The sequence below is a fragment of the Gymnodraco acuticeps genome, unplaced genomic scaffold (assembly GCF_902827175.1).
Source record: "Gymnodraco acuticeps unplaced genomic scaffold, fGymAcu1.1, whole genome shotgun sequence".
Classification (NCBI taxonomy): Eukaryota; Metazoa; Chordata; class Actinopteri; order Perciformes; family Bathydraconidae; genus Gymnodraco; species Gymnodraco acuticeps.
The window spans coordinates 375,026-398,254 of record NW_022990865.1 but is presented as its reverse complement, the minus strand read 5'-3'; the positions used below and the strand labels follow the sequence as shown (position 1 = coordinate 398,254).

General features: G+C 47.2%; 1 pseudogene; it reads left to right on the top strand.

The window, feature by feature from the left end:
* The first annotated feature begins 712 nt into the window (after window positions 1-712).
* The window catches only part of LOC117557426, a 69,679-nt pseudogene continuing 47,162 nt past the window's right edge, over window positions 713-23,229 (top strand).

Below are 23,229 nucleotides of genomic sequence, written 5' to 3'. Positions count from 1 at the left end.
TATTTTACCGAGGAATTTATCAATTAACTCATTAAAAATCGTACAATGTAATTTCCTGGATTCTTTCCCCCCATTTTGTCTCTCATAGTTGAAGTGTACCTAGGATGAAAATTACAGGCCTCTCTCATCTTTTTAAGTGGGAGAACTTGCACAATTGGTGGCTGACTAAATACTTTTTTGCCCCACTGTAGGCATTTTGTCCCTAACAAATTGTTTTTGCGCTGATCAGGGGGTACTTGGCTGAATTATTTTTTCAAAGGGGGTACATTATTGAAAAAAGTTTGAGAACCACTGCCCTAGAGGATGTGAGGTCATCACAAATAAGACAGGTTCACATGGAAAGGATACTAGAGTGCACAATCATTATTTTTCCCTAATATATTTGTAGAAAGGCAGGAAATGGAATTAAATTGAGAAAATGTTTCATTGCGGAGGACCCCCTGTTTTGTGTCCCCCCCACTTCTCAAACCAAAGTTACACCCTTGCTTACCGGTACTCACACAGAACACCATCATCACTCGCTGTGTCACATTTTGAAAGCAAAACCAGACCAGGAAGGAGAAAAGGATAAAGGGAAAGAACAATGTAAGGACGGGGGCAAAGAGTAGGGAAATTAGAAAAGGAAAGAAGGGTGGGAGGAAGGAAACTGAAAATAATGCATTAAGTAGAGGAGAAAGGAAAGGAGACATGTGACCAACATAGACTCTGTCTCATGCATGGAGGTAAAGTGGACCTGAACACAGCGCTGCCAATCAGACAGACAGCGTCCATCTTTAAGCAGCCCGTTACCAAGGTAACAAGTCACCCCAGCAATAAGGTGAAGACAGACCTGCAGAGATCTAGTGAGCAGCCCCGACAGGTGAGACACACACACACAAAAACACACACACACACACACACTTTAATGTCACCATGGTGATGCTTAAAGGCAAGTTAAAGCTGTTTCACAAGGGACGCAGGGGCCACTAGAGGGTGCTGAGGCATCATGGGAAAGGCAGCATGACAGTAGAGGTTTCTCAATACTCAAATGTCCCCTCCTCGACTCCTCGACTCCTCGGTCCTCCGGTAGTGACCCGGAAATGAATTTCAGCGCTTCATTTTGAAGGACATCTAATTTCTCTAAATGCACATCGAGGACCGAGGATTGAGCGTCGAGTGTCGAGGAGGCTCTCTGGAGGAGCTATAACCGAGGACACACTGATGGTTCCTGCGTGACGCACGGCCGGACTTATCTCAGCCAATGACAGCTCTGCATGCATCCCCTGGATATTATTTTAGAAACTGCTCTCATCGCGTTGCGATGTTTCCAGAGAGAATAGCTGTGAGGTCCATGCAGAAAGCAGAGCAGTGTGTATAATATATATCGTATAACAGGCCTACTCTCTTTATTTGCTTTAGTTTAGTAGATATCTACAAACAAAGAGTCCATATTTTTCTAAGACCATTTAGTGCAGGGATGGGGAACCTCCGGCCCCCGGGCCGTATACGGCCCTCGAGGCCATTTGATGCGGCCCTCGAGGTAATTTATAAACACACTAAAAAAATTAAAGAAATCTAGACCGCAAAATAATTAAACAAGAGAGTGCCTGTTTTTCCTGGCCGAGGTCAGGGTCCTTGAACAAAACACAAGCCTAACGTGTCATCACGTGGTATATGTCTCGTCTGACAGCGGTGCAGTTCTGACGGAGAGCACCAGAACGCCGCTCCAGCATTTCCAAAAATTGCAGTCGCCATAAGGAGCCGTACACATGCCACAGTTTTTGCGTGGCTGTGTCTTTAGTTGAAAGCCCAGTGGTGATCTGTTCATCTGTCATACTGAGCATACAGTCAATAACTGTATGTGTTATTAGCATCTGGTTAGCTAGCTATGCTAACAAATATAAGAAGCTTTTTCTACAACCAGTGAGGTAAAGGCACATCTTTATATGATCATTATAGTTATAAAAAAACAAGAGAATAAAGGAAAAACTGGTATAAAATACTATATGACAGTAAAAGTTGTTAAATAAACAAGAATACAGTTTAAAAGGGGAGTGATTTGTAAAATATCCATAAAGAAAATCTGCTTACAGTTCGGTGTTGAGAGATGTATCCATAGATCTCCTAATGTTGCTCTCACACCAGATTGATGCTTTTAACGTCAACATTTAAAAATATATATTCCCGGGGGAGCATGCCCCCTAGAGGAGGTTAGGTTCCCCCCCCCCACACTTAAATCATGTCCACATGGATAGGAAACTAAATACATTTGCACACATCTTGTGTCCATATCTTTCTGTTTTGGTGGTCATGCCACAACCGTGCACATGGTTTATGTTTATGTTTATTAAGGATCCCCATTAGCTTTTGCTCTTGACAAAAGCTACTCTTCCTGGGGTCCATACAATACAACAACATTCAAGACATAATTCCTGACATCATTAACAACATCACCAATATCATCAACAATTTCCAACATCATCAACAATCTCATCCACTTTCAATATCAATCTCAGTCTCAGCCAAGGATGGTACATGGCACAAGTCATGGTAAAATGTCTGGATTAAGAGGTTGCTTTTTCTTTGCAAAGCATGTGTTACGGTGTGCAGGAAGCAGGACCCAAATGCAGATTTAAGTGACAAAATAATTCCTTTATTTCAAGGCTACAAATCTCCAGACAGAACAGAACACTCACAACACAAGACAACCCGACAAAGAGAGACAGAAAATCCAGAATTTAAATACACCCAGGACTAATCACATAAACACGAGACAGGTGAGGAGGGAGGAGAAAACACAGAGGTACCAGGTGAACACAATCGGGGAGGGAAACAGACAGAAAGCAAACAGGCAGGAAACGGGGGTGAACACTTTACAAAATAAAACAGGAAACCCAAAGATAGAAAAAGACAAGAAAAACACCAACACAGACAGATCCTAACAGTACCCCCCCCTCAAGGGACGGATCCCAGACGTCCCAAAAAAAAAAAAAAAAAATCCAAAACCCCAAGCAGGGTGGGTGGAAGGGGTCCGGAGGAGGGACGCATCACTAAGCCACCAGGGTGGGTGGAGGGGGTCAGGAGGACGGGACTGAACTGACCGCCCAGGGGCACGGCAGAGGACCAGGAAGGGGTCTCGGGCGGACGGCCCGGGGGCAAGGCAGAGTCCAAAAAGGGGAATTCGGGCAGACGGCCCGGGGGCAAGACAGAGTCCAAGGTGAGGACCATGGAGGGGCGAAGGCAGCGGCAGGAAGAGTCAGGGGGCCGGGCCCGAGGGCGAAGGCAACGGCAGGAAGAGTCAGTGGACCGGGCCCGAGGGCGAGGACCGCGGCACTCAGGGGGCCGGGCTCGAGGGCGAAGACCGCGGCTCTCAGGGGGCCGGGCTCGAGGGCGAAGACCGCGACTCTCAGGGGGCCGGGCTCGAGGGTGAAGACCGCGGCTCTCAGGGGACCGGGCTCGAGGGCGAAGACCAGACAGCTCCGGAGGCCGGGCAGGAAGGCGCCGACGGGACAGCGCCGGAGGCCGGGCAGGACCCGGTGTCGGAGCTGGTGGGACAGGCCTCGGCAGGATTCCCCACGGAAGAGGACCATGACACAGGATTTTCAGGATCCCCGGCAGGAGAGCAGTTGGCGGGGCCTCCAACGGCACAGGACATGGGGTTGGCAGGACCCCCGGCAGAAGAGTAGTCTGCGGGACCTCCAACGGCACAGGACATGGAATTGGAAGGACCCCCGGCAGAAGAGCAGTCTGCGGGACCTCCAACGGCACAGGACATGGGGTTGGCAGGACCCCCGGCAGAAGAGTAGTCTGCGGGACCTCCAACGGCACAGGACATGGGGTTGGCAGGACCCCCGGCAGAAGAGCAGTCTGTGGGACCTCCAACGGCACAGGACATGGGGTTGGCAGGACCCCTGGCAGAAGAGTAGTCGGTGGGACCTCCAACGAGACAGGACAAGGAGCTGGCAGGACCCCCGGCAGGAGAGTAGTCGGCGGGACCTCCAACGAGACAGGACAAGGAGCTGGCAGGACCCCCGGCAGGAGAGTAGACGGCGGGACCTCCAAGGGGACAGGACAAAGGGTTGGCAGGACCCCCGGCAGGAGAGTAGTCGGCGGGGCCTCCAACGGCACAGGACAAAGGGTTGGCCGGACCCCCGGCAGGAGAGTAGACGGCGGGTCCTCCAACGAGACAGGACAAAGGGTTGGCAGGACCCCCGGCAGGAGAGTAGACGGCGGGCCCTCCAACGGGACAGGACAAATGGTTGGCAGGACCCCCGGCAGGAGAGTAGACGGCGGGACCTCCAACGGGACAGGACAAAGGGTTGGCAGAACCCCCGGCAGAAGAGCAGTCTGCGGAACCTCCAATGGGACAAGGCATGGAGTTGGCAGGACCCCCGGCAGAAGAGCAGTCTGTGGGACCTCCAACGGAACAGGACATGGGGTTGGTAGGACCCCCGGCAGGTGAGTAATCAACGGGGCCTCCAACGAGACAGGACAAAGGGTTGGCAGGACCCCCGGCAGGAGAGTAGACGGCGGGACCTCCAACGGGACAGGACAAAGGGTTGGCAGGACCCCCGGCAGGAGAGTAGTCGGCGGGACCTCCAATGGGACAGTACATGGATTGGTAGGACCCCCGGCAGAGGAGTAGTTGACGGGGCCTCCAACGGGACAATACTTGGAGTTGGCAGGACCCTCAGCGGAACCTCCAACAGACCAGGACATTGGGTCGGGACTTGAGACGTGACTCAAGGGGGAACTCGAGAGGGGAACCAAGGGGGAACTCGAGAGGGGACTCGAGAGGAGACTCAAGAGGCGAACTAGAGAGGGGACTCCTGAGGGGACCAGAGGAGGAACCAGAGGAGGAACTAGAGGAGGGAACTCGAGAGGGGACTTGAGAGGGGAACTAGAGAGGGGACTCGAGGAGGGACTAGTGGAGGGACTAGAGAAGGGACTAAAGGAGGGACTAAAGGAGGGACTAGAAGAGAGAGGAGGGAACTCGAGAGGGAACTGGAGAGGGGACTCGAGAGGGAACTGGAGAGGGGACTCGAGAGGGAACTTGAGAGGGAACTGGAGATGGGTCTAGAGAAGTGACCTGAGGAGGGACTAGGGAAAGGACTAGAGAAGGGAACTCGAGAGGGGACTCGAGAGGGGAACTAGAGAGGGGACTCGAGGAGGGACTAGTGGAGGGACTAGAGAAGGGACTAAAGGAGGGACTAAAGGAGGTACTAAAGGAGAGACTAGAGGAGAGACTAGAGGAGGGAACTCGAGAGGGAACTGGAGAGGGGACTCGAGAGGGAACTTGAGAGGGAACTGGAGATGGGTCTAGAGAAGTGACCTGAGGAGGGACTAGGGAAAGGACTAGAGAAGGGAACTCGAGAGGGGACTCGAGAGGGGAACTAGAGAGGGGACTCGAGGAGGGACTAGAGGAGGGACTAAAGGAGGGGACTGGAGAGGGGACTGGAGATGGGACAAGAGATGGGACTAGAGATGGGATTAGAGATGAGACAAGGGAATTGACTAGAGGAGGGACTTGAGTAGGGACTAGAGAAGGGACTAGAGAGGGGACTAGAGGAGGGACTTGAGATTGAACTCGAGAGGTGACTCGAGAAGAGACTAGAGAAGGAACTTGAGAGGAAACTGGAGAGGGGACTAGAGAGGGGACTAGAGAGGTGACTAAAGGGGAAACTGGAGAAGGGACTAGGGAAGTGACTAGAGGAGGTACTGGAAAAAGGACTTGAGAAAGGAATTGAGTAGGGACTAGAGAAGGGACTAGAGAAGGGACTAGGAAAGTGACCTGAGGAGGAACTAGGGAAGGGACTAGAGAAGGGACTATGGCAGCTGGGGCCGGGACTGGGTCTGGAACCATGGCTGTTGGGGCCAAGACTGGGGCCGGGACCATGGCTGCTGGGGCCAGAACTGGGGCTGAAACCATGGCTGCTGGGGTCTGTACTAGGTCTGGAACCATGGCCGGAAACATGGCTGCTGGGGCCTGTACTGGGGCTGTAACCATGGCTGCTGGGGGCTGAACTGGTTCTGGAACCCTGGCCCTTTGGGCTCGTGCTGCCAACCTGGCCTTGCGACTCCTTCCTTTAGGAGCCGTTTGGAGGCTCCGTGGACCTCCAAAGGCCAGACGAGTACCAGCTAATGGCTCCTGGACAGTAGCAAACACTGGGTGAGAAGCAGGGGCTGACGCCAGACGGACCACACCAATGCGTGTGGTATCAAAACGGGAGTTGGGAGGCCTGGGGCTGTCAGGCAGGGAATAACACACCGTGAGAAAATCCAAAATCTTGCCCGATAAGAACTTAACCAAGCCTGGCTTCTCCATCGTAATCCGGCATGCCTCTGCCAGAACAGCCTCTCGCTGCTGAACCCTGGACGCTCCCAACCATCGATACGAGCAGTCATCCAAAGCAAAGGAAAACTCCAATAGCTCCTGCTCAAAGGGATCTGCTGGGCCCATATTTATGGTTGGGTTGTAATGTTACGGTGTGCAGGAAGCAGGACCCAAATGCAGATTTAAGTGACAAAATAATTCCTTTATTTCAAGGCTACAAATCTCCAGACAGAACAGAACACTCACCGCAGTTTACTCACAACACAAGACAACCCGACAAAGAGAGACAGAAAACCCAGAACTTAAATACACCCAGGACTAATCACATAAACACGAGACAGGTGAGGAGGGAGGAGAAAACACAGAGGTACCAGGTGAACACAATCGGGGAGGGAAACAGACAGAAAGCAAACAGGCAGGAAACGGGGGTGAACACTTTACAAAATAAAACAGGAAACCCAAAGATAGAAAAATACAAGAAAAACACCAACACAGACAGATCCTAACAGCATGAAAGAAAGGTGAAATGAATGGGCTGTGATTTTAGTATTTTTAAGCAGAGGTCAATAATTTGCACGGCCCTCGGAGGATATTGTAAAAATTGAAATGGCTCTTGAGAGGAAAAAGGTTCCCCACCCCTGATTTAGTGCTTCACATAATAAAATACACAACGGCTGTAGCCTGATTATGCTTTAGGAGCAGTAGGTGTGTGTGGTACAGTGTGTAGGTGTGTGTGTGGTACAGTGTGTGTGCGTATTGTACAGTGTGTAGGTGTGTGTGTTGTACAGTGCGTAGACAGACAGGTCTCAGTTGGTTTGGTGTCCTCTGCTTACTTTTAATACTTGTAAATACAACTTTTGGCCCGTAATTTAAATTCCCCATTTCAGCGACCAGAGAGAGGGGGGGGGATATATCCAGTCTCTGATTGTGTTACGTTATTATGAGAGTGCTCTCATACTTGTTTGATTCTGAAATTGTATATATTTATATAAATATATATGTGTGTGTATATGTCCGCATCTGTAGCCTGTTATTGTCTCATCATACCGCACTGTGAATGAATCAAAGTCAAATATAAGTCATCATGAACACATCTGTCCATCAGACAGGCTGCTGTGCCTCCTGTCATCATTAATGGACGTCTCTTTAAAATGACCGCTCAGAGGAGAGGAGTTCTCATTTCTCTAACCGCCTGCTGCTTCCCCTCCTCTCTCCTCGGTTCCCCTCTTCGGTCCTCCGCTCGCATCTCCGGTGGGCGGGTCTAAGTCTCGAGGAGGGGAGTCGAGGAGGGGAAATTTGAGTATTGAGAAACCTCTAGTGTGTTTTGCAGAGGGAATGTAGGATGGTGTGATGATAGGAAATTGCAGAAAATGGGAGATGAGCATTTATTAATAGACAAAAGAGGATTTGTATTTAATTATACAGTAGTAGGGATGTCACAGAAATATAGGATGGAAAACAATACGAGATAAATACCATGGTTCTTAAAAACAAGACATGTTCTTACACTCCTTTATTACTGTATGCATACGGTTTTCTGTTCAACAGGTCATAATTCACTCTCTAATATCTATTTAATAAACATCTCATCAAACAACTCTGTTTATTGTTGCTACTCCAGTAAATAGGTCAAACTTTTGATAGGACTTTTCTGGGGAAATATTTATAATCCATTTAATAAAGTCCTTGTTAAAGACAAAATGTTAAATTTATGCTAGCAAGATTCAGAATCAAAAACACTGAATAGGTTGACAGAGTGTAAATGTTATTCAACAGTTTGTTTAAGAATAACACTAGCTATCTATCAAGCTTTGCCATGGTCCCCAAATCAATATATAAACATAAATAATTCCAGGCTGCAGCATGAAGAGTCAGACAGCCGATGATGTGAGAGGGTGGTTGTTCAGAGGGGCAGTGCAGCAAGCCGCCAGGAAGAAAGCCGGGGTTTGAAGCAGATGCTAACCCTTTACAATGTTTCTTTTTAAGGCAGCATCAGCATGAATGGACTCCCTGCAGCCAATGCCCCCCCCCCTCCCAAGACCATGGTTGTTGTATTATAAGGTCAAGTTATACCTGAGCATGACAGGGTAATAGGAAACGTAAAGTACTAGGTTTTAATTTGGTTGAGCTTCAGATTTGAGATCAGCACCACGACACTGTGTACATTTGAATTTATTTTACCTTTATTTAAACACGATAGGTCTCATTGAGTTTAAAAATCTATTTTTCAGGAGAGTGTCACGAGTGTACACGGAGTGAACCCAAAAGCATGAATGCAGACACAGGATTCGAGTATCAAAAAGAGTCTTTACTTGAAAAGTAGTATAGTACAAAAATATAATGAATACAAAAAACACAGGATCGGCAGATCCAGAAAAATACATACAAAGATAAATCTACACTAACGCTTACCTAACAAAATACCTAGAAAAATACTATTACCTAATCTTACCTGACTATAACTATATATGTGAACAATGACCTTAACGATAACTAGAATATGTTGGATAACGCTGGAGAGTTTGGCAAAAGACACAAGGTAATCTGGTAACAAACAAAGGGAGACAGGACACTATATACAAGAGGTAAGTGGACACAGGTGGAAACAATCAGGGGCGGGGCAGACACTGACGATGGCGGGAAAACAACCAAGACTGGAAGAAAAGGGACCAGAAACGAGACAGGAAGTGAAACATAAATATCTAAACTAACAAAAAACATTTAACACAGTTGCCCCCCTCTAGGGACGACTCCTGACGGCCCAGGAACTTCCGGATGTCTTTTATAAAAGTCCTCAAAAAGTTCCTGTCCCATGATGAAACTGGCTGGAACCCAATATCGTTCCTCGTGACCATATCCTTCCCAGTCAACCAGGAACTGACAACCTCAACCTCGTTTCCTGACGGATAGGAGATGCTTGACTGCATAGATCGGGCCCCCATCAATGACCTGGGGGGGAGGAGGGGGCTTGGAAGGAGGAACCAAGGGACTGTCCAATATTGGCTTAATCCGGCTGACATGAAAGGTTGGACGGACCCGCAGTGACCTGGGCAGACGAAGACGGACAGAAACAGGATTAATGACTTTGGTAAGAGGAAATGGACCCACGAACCTTGGAGCGAGCTTTCTTGACATGACATGGATCGGTAAGTCTCTTCCCCGTTCTGTAGGTAGGAGCTGCCCGCCGCCGTCGATCAGCCACCGTTTTCATCCGGAGTGAACTCTTCAGGAGGACCCGATGAGCTGGGGGGGGACATAACCTCCTCTGGGGTCCGTGGGCATGCTCCCCGGGGAAGATTTTCTTTTTAAATGTAGAACTTAAAAGCATCAATCTGGTGCACTTTGAGAGCAAAATTAAGAAATCTATGGATACATTTTTTTCATCATTTTTACTGTCATATAGTATTTTATACCTATTTACTTTATTCTCTTGTTTTTTATAACTATATTGATCATATAAAGATGTGCCAAATGTACCTCACTGGTTGGAGAAAAAGCTTCTTATATTCGTTAGCATAGCTAGCTAACCAGATGCTAATAACAACAAAGTTTGACTGTATGATCAGTGTGACAGATGAACAGATCACCACTGGGCTTACAACTAAAGACACAGCCACACAAAAACTGCAGCATGTGTACGGCTCCTTATGGGTACTGACATTTTTGGAAGTGCCGGAGCGGCGTACTAGTGCTCTCCGTCAGAACTGCACCGCTGTCAGACGAGACATATACCACGTGATGACAGGTTAGGCTCGTGTTGTGTTCAAGGACCCTGACCTTGTCCAGGAAAAACAGGCACTCGCTTGTTTAATTTTTTTGCGGTCTAGATTTCTTAAATTTGTTGTGTATGTTTATAAATGACCTCGAGGGCCGTACCAGGTTCCCCACCCCTGCCTTAGCAGATGGCAATTTGTGCAGAGCAATCAAATGTACCATTTTAGAAAATCTGTCCACCACCGGGGGCAAACCTGTGATGAAGTCCAAGGATATGTCAGACCAGGGTCTGCTGGGGATGGGCAAAGGCTGTAAAAGACCCATTTGTTGCTTAGATTAAGTCTTATTTCTGGCACATACTGTACATGCAGCCACGTACTATGCCACGTCTTTAACTAAATATGGCCACCAGAATCTCTGCCGAACACTAAACACGGTCCGTTTGAGCCCAGTGAATGACCTGTGACCGCATAGATATAGGTACGAACAACCTATTCGCTGGACAGCCACTGGGTTTCGGGCTCTCACCACTGGTACGCTATACCTGAGCTACTATAGGCCAAGTCACCGCTCCAACCACATGGTTAGGTGGAAGGATTGGTTCTGGGTCTTTGACCATGGGCTCTGGGTTGTGGAGAAGTGAGAGGACGTCAGGCTTGCCGTTCTTGGAACCAGGTCTGAAAGACAAAGTAAAATGAAAACGGTTGAAAAAAAGTGCCCACCGGGCCTGACGTGAGTAGTAGTAATGATGCCCCTTTCGTCTCATTAGTATGCAAGAAAAGTGACAGGTGGTGTGACAGGTCACACCTCTCCCTACTTATTTTAATGAGCTAAGTCCCGCCTCCCTTTGTTCGAAGTGGATGTCACACCTAGGTGTTAATTCACACGTAGGTGTGAGATCCTTTGATGTGAGGGGTGAGGTGTCACACGTAGGTGTGAAATGCCCCCCTGTGTAGTGCTTTTGTAGTCTAGTCCTTTGATGGGAGGTGTTATAGCAGGTATGTGTGATATAAGCCTCTGATGTTAATCTAGGTGTTGATTAAAGCAGTCTCTTTGAAGTTATGCTGTCTGGCCCCTGTCCCCTCAGAGTTGTATAATCTAATTAGCCTCTGATGTTTGCCTTTGATGTGAGGTGTTATAACAGGCAGGTGTGATTTCACACTGGTGTGCTATAAACCTCTGATGTTAATCTAGGTGTCTCTTTGAAGTTATGTGAGACTGTCTACCCAGCCCCCCTCCCTTTTCTCCACCCCTTCCTGTGGCTATGACGCAGGCAGATAGTGGGGGGTGGAATTAGGTAGAAATATGCGCAAACTAAATAAAAAGACAGCAATTCCATTTACCCAGTCACCTTTTCAAAAAAGAAAAATGGCAAGAGACGCCTCGAATGGGGGTTAATCAGCCTGTGACAGCTTACAGCCATCCGTCCGGAGCGTCAGTCAAGAAACGAATGCAGCAGCAGCAGTGCGGGGGTTAGAGGCCGACAGTCTCGGGCCCTCTTTTGGTCATGCGCGCGTTCATGTGTGTTGGAGGAGGGGCTCTGTGAGGAAGTGGCAGATTTTCCCCGGTTTGACTGCAAAATTCTCCAAATTATCTAACCCTTACCTTTAAGAACAATTCACACACACACACGCACACACACACACACACACACACACACACACACACACACACACACACACACACACACACACACACACACACACACACACACACACACACACACACAACCAGATGTGGGGGGTTGAGATAGCCGGGGGTGTAAATGCCTATGTTAATTAAGACACTCTCTGTGAGAGGAGAAGAGAGGATGAAGTTCGTTTTAAAAAAATAAATAAGCCCATTAATTTTCACTCACCAAGACATCTAAAAACGTTATTGTCCTCTCTAGATTTGATTCAGGGTCTGTTTTAAATGGTGTGTGCTGGCTAAGGATGTTTCTTTTCAAGTTTTTGTGAAACTGTTAACTACAAGAAGTATCTGTTTTGCAAAGAGGTTATTTTCAAAAGATCTTATTTAGGTTTTAATAGTGATACCTAAGGATATTCTCTTTTAGTATATGGATTTGTGAACTAATGTGTAATTACCTTTATTAACTATAAGAAAAGTCTCTCTGAAGACAGAAATAATAAAACAATTTAAAAACATGATATTGTCTTTTTTAATAATTATTTTACACCACTGTAAGGAAACCCAATATGAGGTGGTATATATCAGAACTCTGCTGTATCCATAAAAGAGAAGTTTTCTAAAATGTGTTTCCTGTTCCATTTCACTCCATGACAGCTCCAGGGTGGCTGATCAGAACAAAATAAAAGCTGTAAGCACTTAAAATACTCAATCAACAGTCTGAGGGTAAATTAAAATAGTCATTTACAAAAAACATACAAGGCTTATGTCTACTGGAGATCATTACAGGCACAGAGTCTCACTCTGTGGGGGGGCAAAAAGACGCATAGCTAATTACCTGGATAAAAGGACTCATCGATTGGTCAGTTTCTTTTGAGGGGTGACAAGGCTCTGTTATTTGATGTTACAAGATCTTTACAGTTAGAGAAAAACAAAGGATGAATTACCCTGCCATTCCAGCTTAGCGCTTTATTGACCTGGACGCCATCACAAAACCAATGTGGTAAGTACTTATTTTATAATATCATGTATTTATTAAATGTTGTTTATATATATATATATATATATCCATCCATCCATCCATCTTCTTCCGCTTATCCGTGGTCGGGTCGCGGGGGTAGCAGTTCCAGCAGAGAGCCCCAAACTTTCTTTTCCCTGGCGACATCAACCAGCTCTGACTGGGGGATCCCAAGGCGCTCCCAGGCCAGCGAAGAGATATAATCCCTCCACCTGGTCCTAGGTCTACCCCTTGGTCTCTTCCCAGCTGGACGTGCCTGGAACACCTCCCTAGGGAGGCGCCCAGGTGGCATCCTAACTAGGTGCCCGAACCACCTCAACTGGCTCCTTTCGACGCGAAGGAGGAGCGGCTCAACTCCGAGTCCCTCCCTGATGACCGAACTTCTCACCTTATCCCTAAGGGAGACACCAGCCACCCTGCGGAGAAAACCCATCTCGGCCGCTTGTATCCGCGATCTCGTTCTTTCGGTCATGACCCATCCTTCATGACCATAGGTGAGGGTAGGAACGAAAATGGCCCGGTAGACAGAGAGCTTTGCCTTCTGGCTCAGCTCCCTTTTCGTCACAACGGTGCGGTAAAGCGACTGCAGTACCGCTCCCGCTGCTCCGATTCTCCGGCCCATCTCACGCTCCATTGTTCCCTCACTCGAGAACAAGACCCCGAGATACTTGAACTCCTTCACTTGGGGTAAGGACTCATTCCCTACTTGAAGTGGACAGTCCATCGGTTTCCTGCTGAGAACCATGGCCTCAGATTTGGAGGTGCTGATCCTCATCCCAGCCGCTTCACACTCGGTTGCGAACCGATCCAGTGAGTGCTGAAGGTCGCAGACCGATGAAGCCATTAGAACCACATCATCTGCAAAAAGCAGTGGTGCAATCCTTAGTCCACCGAACTGCAGACCCCCTCCCCCATGACTACGCCTCGAAATCCGATCCATGTATATTACAAACAGGATTGGTGACAAAGCGCAGCCCTGGCGGAGGCCAACCCTCACCGGAAATGGGTCCGACTTACTGCCGAGGACCCGGACACAGCTCTCGCTTTGGGAGTACAGAGATTGGATGGCCCTGAGTAGAGACCCCCTCACCCCATACTCCCGCAGCACCTCCCACAGTAACTCCCTGGGAACTCGGTCATACGCCTTCTCCAAGTCTACAAAACACATATAGACCGGATAAGCGTATTCCCAGGCCCCCTCCAGGATCCTTGCGAGAGTAAAAAGCTGATCCGTCGTTCCACGACCAGGACGGAATCCGCATTGTTCCTCCTCAATCTGAGGTTCGACAATCGGCCTGACCCTCCTTTCGAGTACCTTAGAGTAAACTTTCCCGGGGAGGCTGAGTAGTGTGATGCCTCTGTAATTGGCACACACCCTCTGATCCCCCTTTTTAAAAAGGGGGACCACCACCCCGGTCTGCCACTCCTTCGGCACTGTTTCCGACTTCCACGCAACGTTGATGAGACGTGTCAACCATGACAGTCCCTCAACACCCAGAGCCTTCAGCATTTCCGGGCGGATCTCATCCACCCCCGGGGCTTTGCCACTGTGGAGTTGTTTGACGACCTCAGTGACCTCCCCCCGGGAGATTGGTGTTGATCCCCCGTCATACTCCAGCTCTGCCTCTAACATAGAGGGCGGAGTTGTCGGGTTCAGGAGTTCCTCAAAGTGTTCCTTCCAACGCCCTAACACTCCATCAGTTGAGGTCAACAACGTCCCATCCTTACTGTACACAGCTTGGATGGTTCCCTGCTTCCCCCTCCTGAGGTGTCGGACAGTTTTCCAGAACAACTTTGGTGCCGCCCGAAAGTCTTTCTCCATGTCTTCTCCGAACTTCTCCCACACCCGCTGCTTTGCCTCGGCCACGGATGAGGCTGCTGCCCTTCGGGCCTGTCGGTACCTTGCAACTGCCTCGGGAGTCCCCCGGGATAACAAATCCCTGAAGGCCTCCTTCTTCAGTCGGACGGCTTCCCTGACCACCGGTGTCCACCAGGAGGTTCGAGGGTTACCGCCCCTTGAGGCACCTAGGACCTTGAGACCACAGCTCCCCGCCGCGGCTTCGGCAATAGAGGCTTTGAACACCGACCACTCTGGTTCAATGTCCCCAACCTCCACAGGAATGCCCGAAAAGCTCCGCCGGAGGTGTGAGTTGAAGGCCTCCTGAACTTGGGCCTCCTCCAGACGTTCCCAGTTCACCCGAACTACACGTTTGGGCTTACCAGGTCTATCCAGAGGCTTCCCCCGCCACTCGACCCAACTCACCACCAGATGGTGATCAGTTGACAACTCCGCCCCTCTCTTTACCCGAGTGTCCAAAACATACGGCCTCAGGTCCGATGATACGATAACGAAATCGATCATGGACCTTCTGCCTAGGGTGCTCTGGTACCACGTACACTTATGAGCATCCTTATGTTCGAACATGGTGTTTGTTATGGCCAATCCATGACTAGCACAGAAGTCCAGTAACAAACCACCACTCCGGTTCAGATCAGGGGGGCCGTTCCTCCCAATCACGCCCCTCCAAGTGTCTCCATCATTGCCCACATGTGCGTTGAAGTCTCCCAGCAAGATTAAAGAGTCCCCTTCAGGAGCCCCATACAGGACTCTTTCCAGGGTCTCCAAGAAGGCCGTATACTCTGAACTGCTGTTGGGTGCATAAGCACACACAACAGTCAGAGTTTTCCCCCCCATAACCCGCAGGCGTAGGGAGGCGACCCTCTCGTCCACTGGGGTAAACTCCAACAACGAAGCACCTAACCGGGGACTTGTGAGTATCCCCACACCCGCCCGGCGCCTCACACCTTGAGCAACTCCGGAGAAGAATAGAGTCCAACCCCTATCCAGAAGTAAGGTTCCAGAGCCGACGCTGTGCGTAGAGGTGAGCCCAACCAGATCCAACTGGTAACGCTCCACCTCCCGCACAAGCTCCGGCTCCTTCCCCCCCAGAGAGGTGACGTTCCACGTCCCCAAAGCCAGCTTCTGTCGCCCGGGTCTGGTCCGTCGAGACCCTCCGCTTTCACTGCCACCCTTCTGGCAGCGCACCCGACCCCATCGATGTTTCCCGTAGGTGGTGGGCCCGCGGGACGGAGAAGCGGAGGTGTTGCCCACGTTGCCTTTTCGGGCTGGGCCCGGCCGGGCTCCGTGGCAAGCCCGGCCACCAGACGCTCGCCGACGAGTCCTCCTTCTGGGCCTGGCTCCAGAAGGGGACCCCGGGCTTCCTCCGGGCCGGGTATCCTCACTTCTTAGTTTTTCTTTCATGAGGTCTTTTGAACCAATCTTAGTCTGGCCCCTTGCCTGAGACCAATTTGCCATGGGAGACCCTACCAGGAACACAAGGTTCCAGACAACACAGCCCCCAGGTTCATCAGGGCACACAAACCTCTCTACCACGGTAAGGTGCTGGTTCTTCAGAGAGGATATATATATATATAGTATATTATTAGATACTTACAAATATTATGTTCTTCTGTCTGCAGTAGAGATCCTGTGTGCTGAAAATCCTAATGTGGGGGGTCATAGGGTTATTGAAATACTAGATGAGTTTCTTTTTACTTCTTTTAAACATGTTTTTAATTAAAAAAGTATAGAGCAATATGGTGTGGATTATAATCAAATCTTTCTGTGTCTCTCAGCTCAGGATACTCTGAGTCAGATAAGGCCGTTAGTATTGGAACGAATCTGCTTTGTACTAGGAGCCTACCTTAATTCACCCCCTGTGGAAAGTGAGTATATTTAAACTAATTGTATTTTTATTTTGAAATCAAATAAGGTTTTTATGTGCAAAGTATCCCGAATAACGGTTTTTACTATTTTGTTTTAAAAGGTGGCAAAGTCTACAGCACCGACAGAGGCTCTGTGTATCAAAACTTTTTCCCCGTGGAGTTCACACACACAGTCCACCCTTTGAGGTAACTGCAGACCCCTGGGGGCCAGCCGTCGCCCTCCCCTGGGACACAAATAACCAGGCATACACCCCCCTGCAACCGCTAGGGTCTGAAACCTTCCTGCAAATTCCACCAGAACTGCAGGCCGATTTTGACACTTGCAGTGCCTATCTGGATGACTTTGAGTTACAACCAGACATGCTCATATCGAGTCAGACAGACTCACCTCCTAGTCCTCAGGTCGAGGGTGAACCATCAGCACAGAATATTCGTGAGATCCAAGCTGATATATCACTCGTCACAGATCCCCTCCTGACAAGATATCACCCCGGTAAATGAGTTTTATGGTTATTTTACAAGATGTTTGATAAATGAATAGTGTTAAATGTATAATCATGTGTTTTTCAAAATACTTATCCTTCTTTTTCTCTGTCTTTTTTCTGTATAGATCAGTCAAGCTATTACCGGGACGACCCCCACTGCTGCTGCTACTGCCAACTTTATGGACACACCACTGAGGGTCTCATGTAAATTGATGCCGATGTAACCGACCGGTATGTTTCTTCAGCTGTGACAAATGTATTTCTGATTTTGGTTTCATAAACGGTCAAACATGGATGATTTAGCAGATAGAGAATTTTCTTTTCTTCAGTCTATAAACGACATAAATGAACTAAGCAGTGATGAGGAATTCGTGTATGGAGATATGTCATTTCCTCAGTGTTCGGACAATATCAATGAGTTAAACGACGAAGAACCTCCAATCTCATCACAAACAAACTCAAGCCATCCCACAACCTTAGATAGCGCTTTGGAATGGGTATTAGCATACTATCAAAATGCTGACACTTACCCAGGTCTCGGGCTTTTAAATCAGCTCGCAGACGGAGTAAGCCATCTGAATGGCGTAAATAGCATAGCTTCAACCATTACGGTAGCACCAGTTTCCATCGTGCAGAATGGTGGATACGTTAGTGACTCAGAATCACCAGTTTGCTCCGTGCAAAGTGGTGGACATGTTGATCAGAATGACACCCCGAATGCTTCAGAATCACCCCCCACCTCGTTCCAACATGGAGGGGGGGCTAACCGAAATGCCACACCAAGTGTTTTATCTCGACCTGTATTCAATAACACAGAACTGCGTCAGTCTCTAATCCTACCCCCTCCTAATAACGACGAAGCAGACTTTACATCCTATTATGGGGTTCTGATGAACAATGTACAGGATATGGTAAATTATGCTTTTTCACGGGCAGATAGGGAAGATATTGTTCAGATTGAACTCCGGGGAGAGCAGCTACAAGCTAATGTGTCAGCCATTTTGAATGCTAATGATGATAATCTAGCTGATTTTGAGGAGGCCCTATTCAATGCTGTACAGTCAAATTTGGAGGTAATGGCAGACAGTAACCTCGAGTTAGTAGTGCAAATTGTACAATCCCCCCGTGGTGGTACTAAACGACTGGCTGGTAAAATGTTGGACAATGAGATAGTTAAAAAGAAGAGGCGTTTTCTGTACGTGGTACAGAATCCGTCCAACCAGCTGTGTTTTGCTATTAATTTAGCACTGTTGTTGCATGACAACCTCACTGATAAAGAAGGTTTTGAATGTGGTAAATATATTCAGAGGAGGGTGGGTTTGACAGATCAGACAGCTGTGACATTCAACGACATTGTTAAATTCGAAGAGAGTTTAAAATGCAAGATTGTGGTATTTTACAGAGGCGATGAAGATCGTACTCACTGTAAATTCCAGACAGAGGGTCCCAAACGAGACAAAACTGTGTTTTTGTTTCTCTTCAAAAACCACTACTATGGGATTAAAAACTTGAAGGGGTTTTTAGGCTCTGCATTTGTCTGCGAACATTGTTACACAGGTTACAGCTCTCAATGGCATCATTCCTGTACTGGTCATTGTTATGTCTGTCTTGACCCCTCATGTACTCTGGACGAGTTTAAACCCATCTTTTGTAAAGACGGTAACAAAACGTGTCGTACGGCTGGCTGTCACTCTCGACATAAAAAACACACACAAAGATCATCAGACATTGCCAGTAACCGCAATTTACACAAAAAGTGTGTAGATTGTCAACTTTCCTACTACACTCCCAAGAGTAGTGCAGATACACAAGTGTGCGGTGAAAAAATGTAAGACATGCAAGGAAAAATTACCCTCTGCTTCTACAGCCGATGGTGAAAAACATCTGTGTTACATCAGAGTGTTGCCCAAAGAGACAGAACACAATGACAACATTGTGTTTTATGATTTTGAAACCATGGCTGGGGCAGATGGTGTACATGCCCCCTTCCTGGTGTGCACAAAAACCCTGGCGGGTGAAATTTGGGTCTCGGAGGGCACCGACTGTGCACTGCAGTTTCTGACACACTTTAGGCGTCCAAAGTTAAAAAATGCAACCTTCATCGCGCACAATGCTAAGGGTTTTGACAGCTATCTAATTATCAATGCAATGTTAGAACAAGGATTAAAACCCTCTTTGATAATGCAGGGAAGTAAGGTGATTTCTTTTACTGACCAGGATTTCGGGCAAAAGTACATAGACTCACTGTCTTATCTCTCTATGCGTTTAGCAGCAATGCCAAAAGCTTTGGGATTTTAAGATAAAATCAAGGGATACTTCCCACACAGTTTCAGCTCTAAGGCTAATCTGAGTTGTATCGGACCTTACCCCCCAGCACACTGTTATGGGATTGAACGCATGACAACTGATGAAAAAAGTGACTTTTTCACCTGGTATGAGACGGTACGCACGGGTACTTTTGATTTTCAAAAGCAGGCATGGCTTTACTGTAAAAACGATGTGGACATTCTTGCCCAGGGAGCCACTTTATTTCAGAAAGGGTTTCTCGCAGAGACAGGAGTTGATCCTTTTAGTCGTGCGACCATAGCTTCTGCGTGTATGAAAGTTTTTACCACCAACTTTCTATCACCCAAAACCCTGGCAATTCCACCACCCGATGACTACCGCTATGAAAACAAGACGTACTCTGACGCAGGTGTTCAGTGGCTAGAGTGGATAGCCCAAACAGAAGGTGTATTTATTCAACATGCGTTGAACGAAGGAGAAAAACGAGTGGGACGTTTTGTCGTGGATGGTTTTGCCGAAGTAGCCGGGGGCAAGATTGTCTGGGAATTTCTTGGTTGCTTTTATCACGGGTGTCCATCTTGCTACAAGGGCCATGAGAAAAACCCCTTGACAGGTGGCACATTTGAGCAGCTCCATGCTGCTAGTGAGGAAAAGCTGCATGAGCTACAGTCTGTTCACGGGGCCAAAGTGATCGTTATGCGTGAGCATACATGGGTTGAGATGAAAAAATCCAACCAAGATTTACAGGCTTTCCTCAGGGAATACAAAGCGCCAGAGCCATTGACCCCCCGCGATGCTCTATAGCCTACGGAGGGAGGACATGTGCTGTAAAGCTGAGGCACACGACAGCGGCAGATGAATTGGTTCATTATTGTGATTTCACTTCACTCTACCCTTTTGTAAACTGTACAGGCCTATATCCCCTTGGACACCCCCAGCTCATATTCCGAGATTTCAAAGACCCTCGCAGTTATTTTGGGTTAATCAGAGCCACAGTAGACCCCCCCAGGGGTCTTTACTTTCCTGTCCTGCCCCACCGAACTTCGGGGGGTAAGCTAGTGTTCACCCTATGCCGTACATGCGCTGAGCTTAACAATCAACAGGGGCCCTGCATGCACAGCAAAGAGGAAAGAGCATTAACAGGAGTTTGGGTGACCACAGAATTCACCAAAGCCCTGGACATTGGATACAAGATGACTCAGATCACAGAGGTGTGGCATTTTGAGAAGAAAAGTGACAGCATTTTTGTAGACTATATACACACATTTTTGAAGGGCAAACAAGAAGCATCAGGTTACCCTTCAGAGGCCACAGATGATGAGAGCAGACAAAAGTATGTGGCAGACTATCATGCTAAGCAGGGTATCTTGCTGGATGCAGATAAAATCAAATCAAATCCAGCCAAAAGACAAGTGGCAAAACTATGTCTCAACAGTTTCTGGGGTAAATTTGCCCAGAGAAGCAATCTGACTCAGACTAAGATTGTGACCAAAACAGAAGAATGTCTTAACCTCTTGTTTTCAGCTAAACATAAGGTTAAGTATTTCTCATTCCTCAACGACAGAACGGCTCTTGTTCAGTGGTGCTACGGTGAAAAATGCTACTCTCCTCCCAACAAGGTAGATAACATATTCATTGCAGCATTTACCACTGCGTATGCCAGGCTGAAACTGTACAGTGAATTGGAGAAATTACAGCACAGAGTCTTCTACTACGACACAGACAGTATCATATATGTGACGAGACCGGGTGAGACTCCACTGCCCATGGGGGTTTATCTGGGGGATCTGACAGACGAACTGGGGGGCGACACGATTGCAGAGTTTGTTTCAGCAGGCCCTAAAAGTTATGCCTATCAGACCAAAAATCAAAAAAAGGTGGTGATGCGTGTGAAAGGCATTACACAAACGCACAAATGTTGTGAACGAGTGAACTTTGACAGTCTGACAGATCTGGTGGAAGGCTACGTTCAAAACTCTGAGAGGGGGAGGTGTCTTCAGGCCCAACAACACAACATTGTACGGAATAAAAAGGGTTTCGTTTTGAGAAATGTGTCATTCACCAAAAAGTTCCGAGTTGTGTTTGATAAGAGACGTCTGCTAGACGGAGGAAATACTTTGCCTTTTGGGTATTGAGACAAAATGTTTTCACCCCGTCAAATTGATTTTGAGCCCCGACTACGAGTTCCTTTTTCTTGGATTTATACTTCTTTCCAGCCCATGTATGCTGAACTGCAGGAAAACAATACAAATATAAAGTTCATCAAAGATTTGCCTGAATCATTTCAAGATGAATCTCTATTTCCTCCTGATCAAAGTCATTTGATTATATTGGACGATGTTATATTTCAGGCCTCGGAGCATCCTGAAGTAGTCAGACTTTTCACCCAATACCGTCATCACAGAAATATGAGTGTTATCATGCTTACCCAAAATGTTTTTCATCAGGGGAAAAACAGTCGTACCATTAGTTTGAATACTAATTACATGGTCTTGTTTAAAAACCCCAGAGACAGATTACAGATGAACATATTTGCTCAACAAATACACCCGGGTAATAAATCATTTTTCCTACAAAGTTTTGAAGACGCTACAACGGAACCTCACGGTTATTTAATCGTAGACATGACCCCCAGCTGTACAGACATCTACAGACTTAGATCGGGGGCACTACCTAATCAGTGGCCAGTTGTTTATGTACCAAAAACGAAAACTTGAAACAGTATGTCAGCCCGTTTAAAAAGAAACATGCCTCTGCTGAAGGCTTTGTGTAACGCAAAGGCATCGAGGCGCAAGGATATTCTCAAGAACTGCTCCACGGATTTTCTTCAATCACTCTGTGAGCTGTCTCTAAATCTTTTAAAGGGTAACATTCCACTATCAGGCGCTCAGTATAAGAAGCTCAAGAAACAAAAGAAAATTTTCAAACTCTTGGCCGATAAAAAGACCAACTTAAAAACTAAATTCACGGCCTCAAGAAAACAATCTGGAGGTTTTCTTTTGCCGCTGCTTGGTGCTGTGATCCCCATTTTAGGACAACTTTTAGGAGGGCTCACTCAATCATGAGTCAAAATATGTTTTTGTTATCACCTCACCAGTTTAATCAGCTCAATCAGACTGGTGTAACTACCCCCCATAGTAAGGAAACAATGAGAAGCACTGCCGAAGATGTTCTGGATGAAAAAATGAGAGCAGTGTTAAACGAAACAGGATTAGCCCCTTATGAAAAAATAAGAAAATACAACACCTTGCTACAGAGATATCTCACCTTACTCAAACAAGACGAGAATGAGGAACGACATATTACTTTAACTCTACCCGAAGACACCGGGTTGGTAAAAGGAGAAGAAAAGGATGGCGCGTCCGATGATAAAATAAAGAACGAGGTACTTCATAATATTCCTGCGCGCAGCCGTAAGAATGCCGAGTACATTATGAGTAAATTAATCACGAGTACAGCTGGATGGACACCCGCGGGGGAATTTGTAGAAAAAGGGACAACTGTAAAAGGTTCACACATGTTAGATTTATTTAAACATTTATCCTGTTCGTATAAAACAAATGCCCGGGAACCTAAAGGCTGGCGGGTTTTTTTAAATAGTCTGAATGAGCTCAACATTCCTTTATCAGCTTTTCAAAACATGCACGCTCGTGAACAATATCGTATAATCAAAGAGGGCGAGCCAATTGGAGAAAATATACCCAAAAAAAGAAGAAGAAGGATTACTAAATCATCTCCTACGACCCCCCGATGGGGGGTGGCAGGGGGGCCAGACACCACAGAGGAGGGAGAACCGCTGAGTGCCCTGCTTAAGAAGAAAAGGATAAGGCAAGACAGAATATTAAGTCCAAGATGGTTACATTTAACCCCTTAAAGTTGTATTATATATTTTATTTTCCTAATAAAGACAGAGTCACCTGAATTAATTTTGTCTTCAGACCTTTTTTATTTCTACATTTTATAAAAATCTTTAAACATTTGTAGAGAACAAACACTGTGATTAAAATGAGTGTATTTATGACCTCTCTCACCCCTTTGGTATTTTTTCACAAAATTCG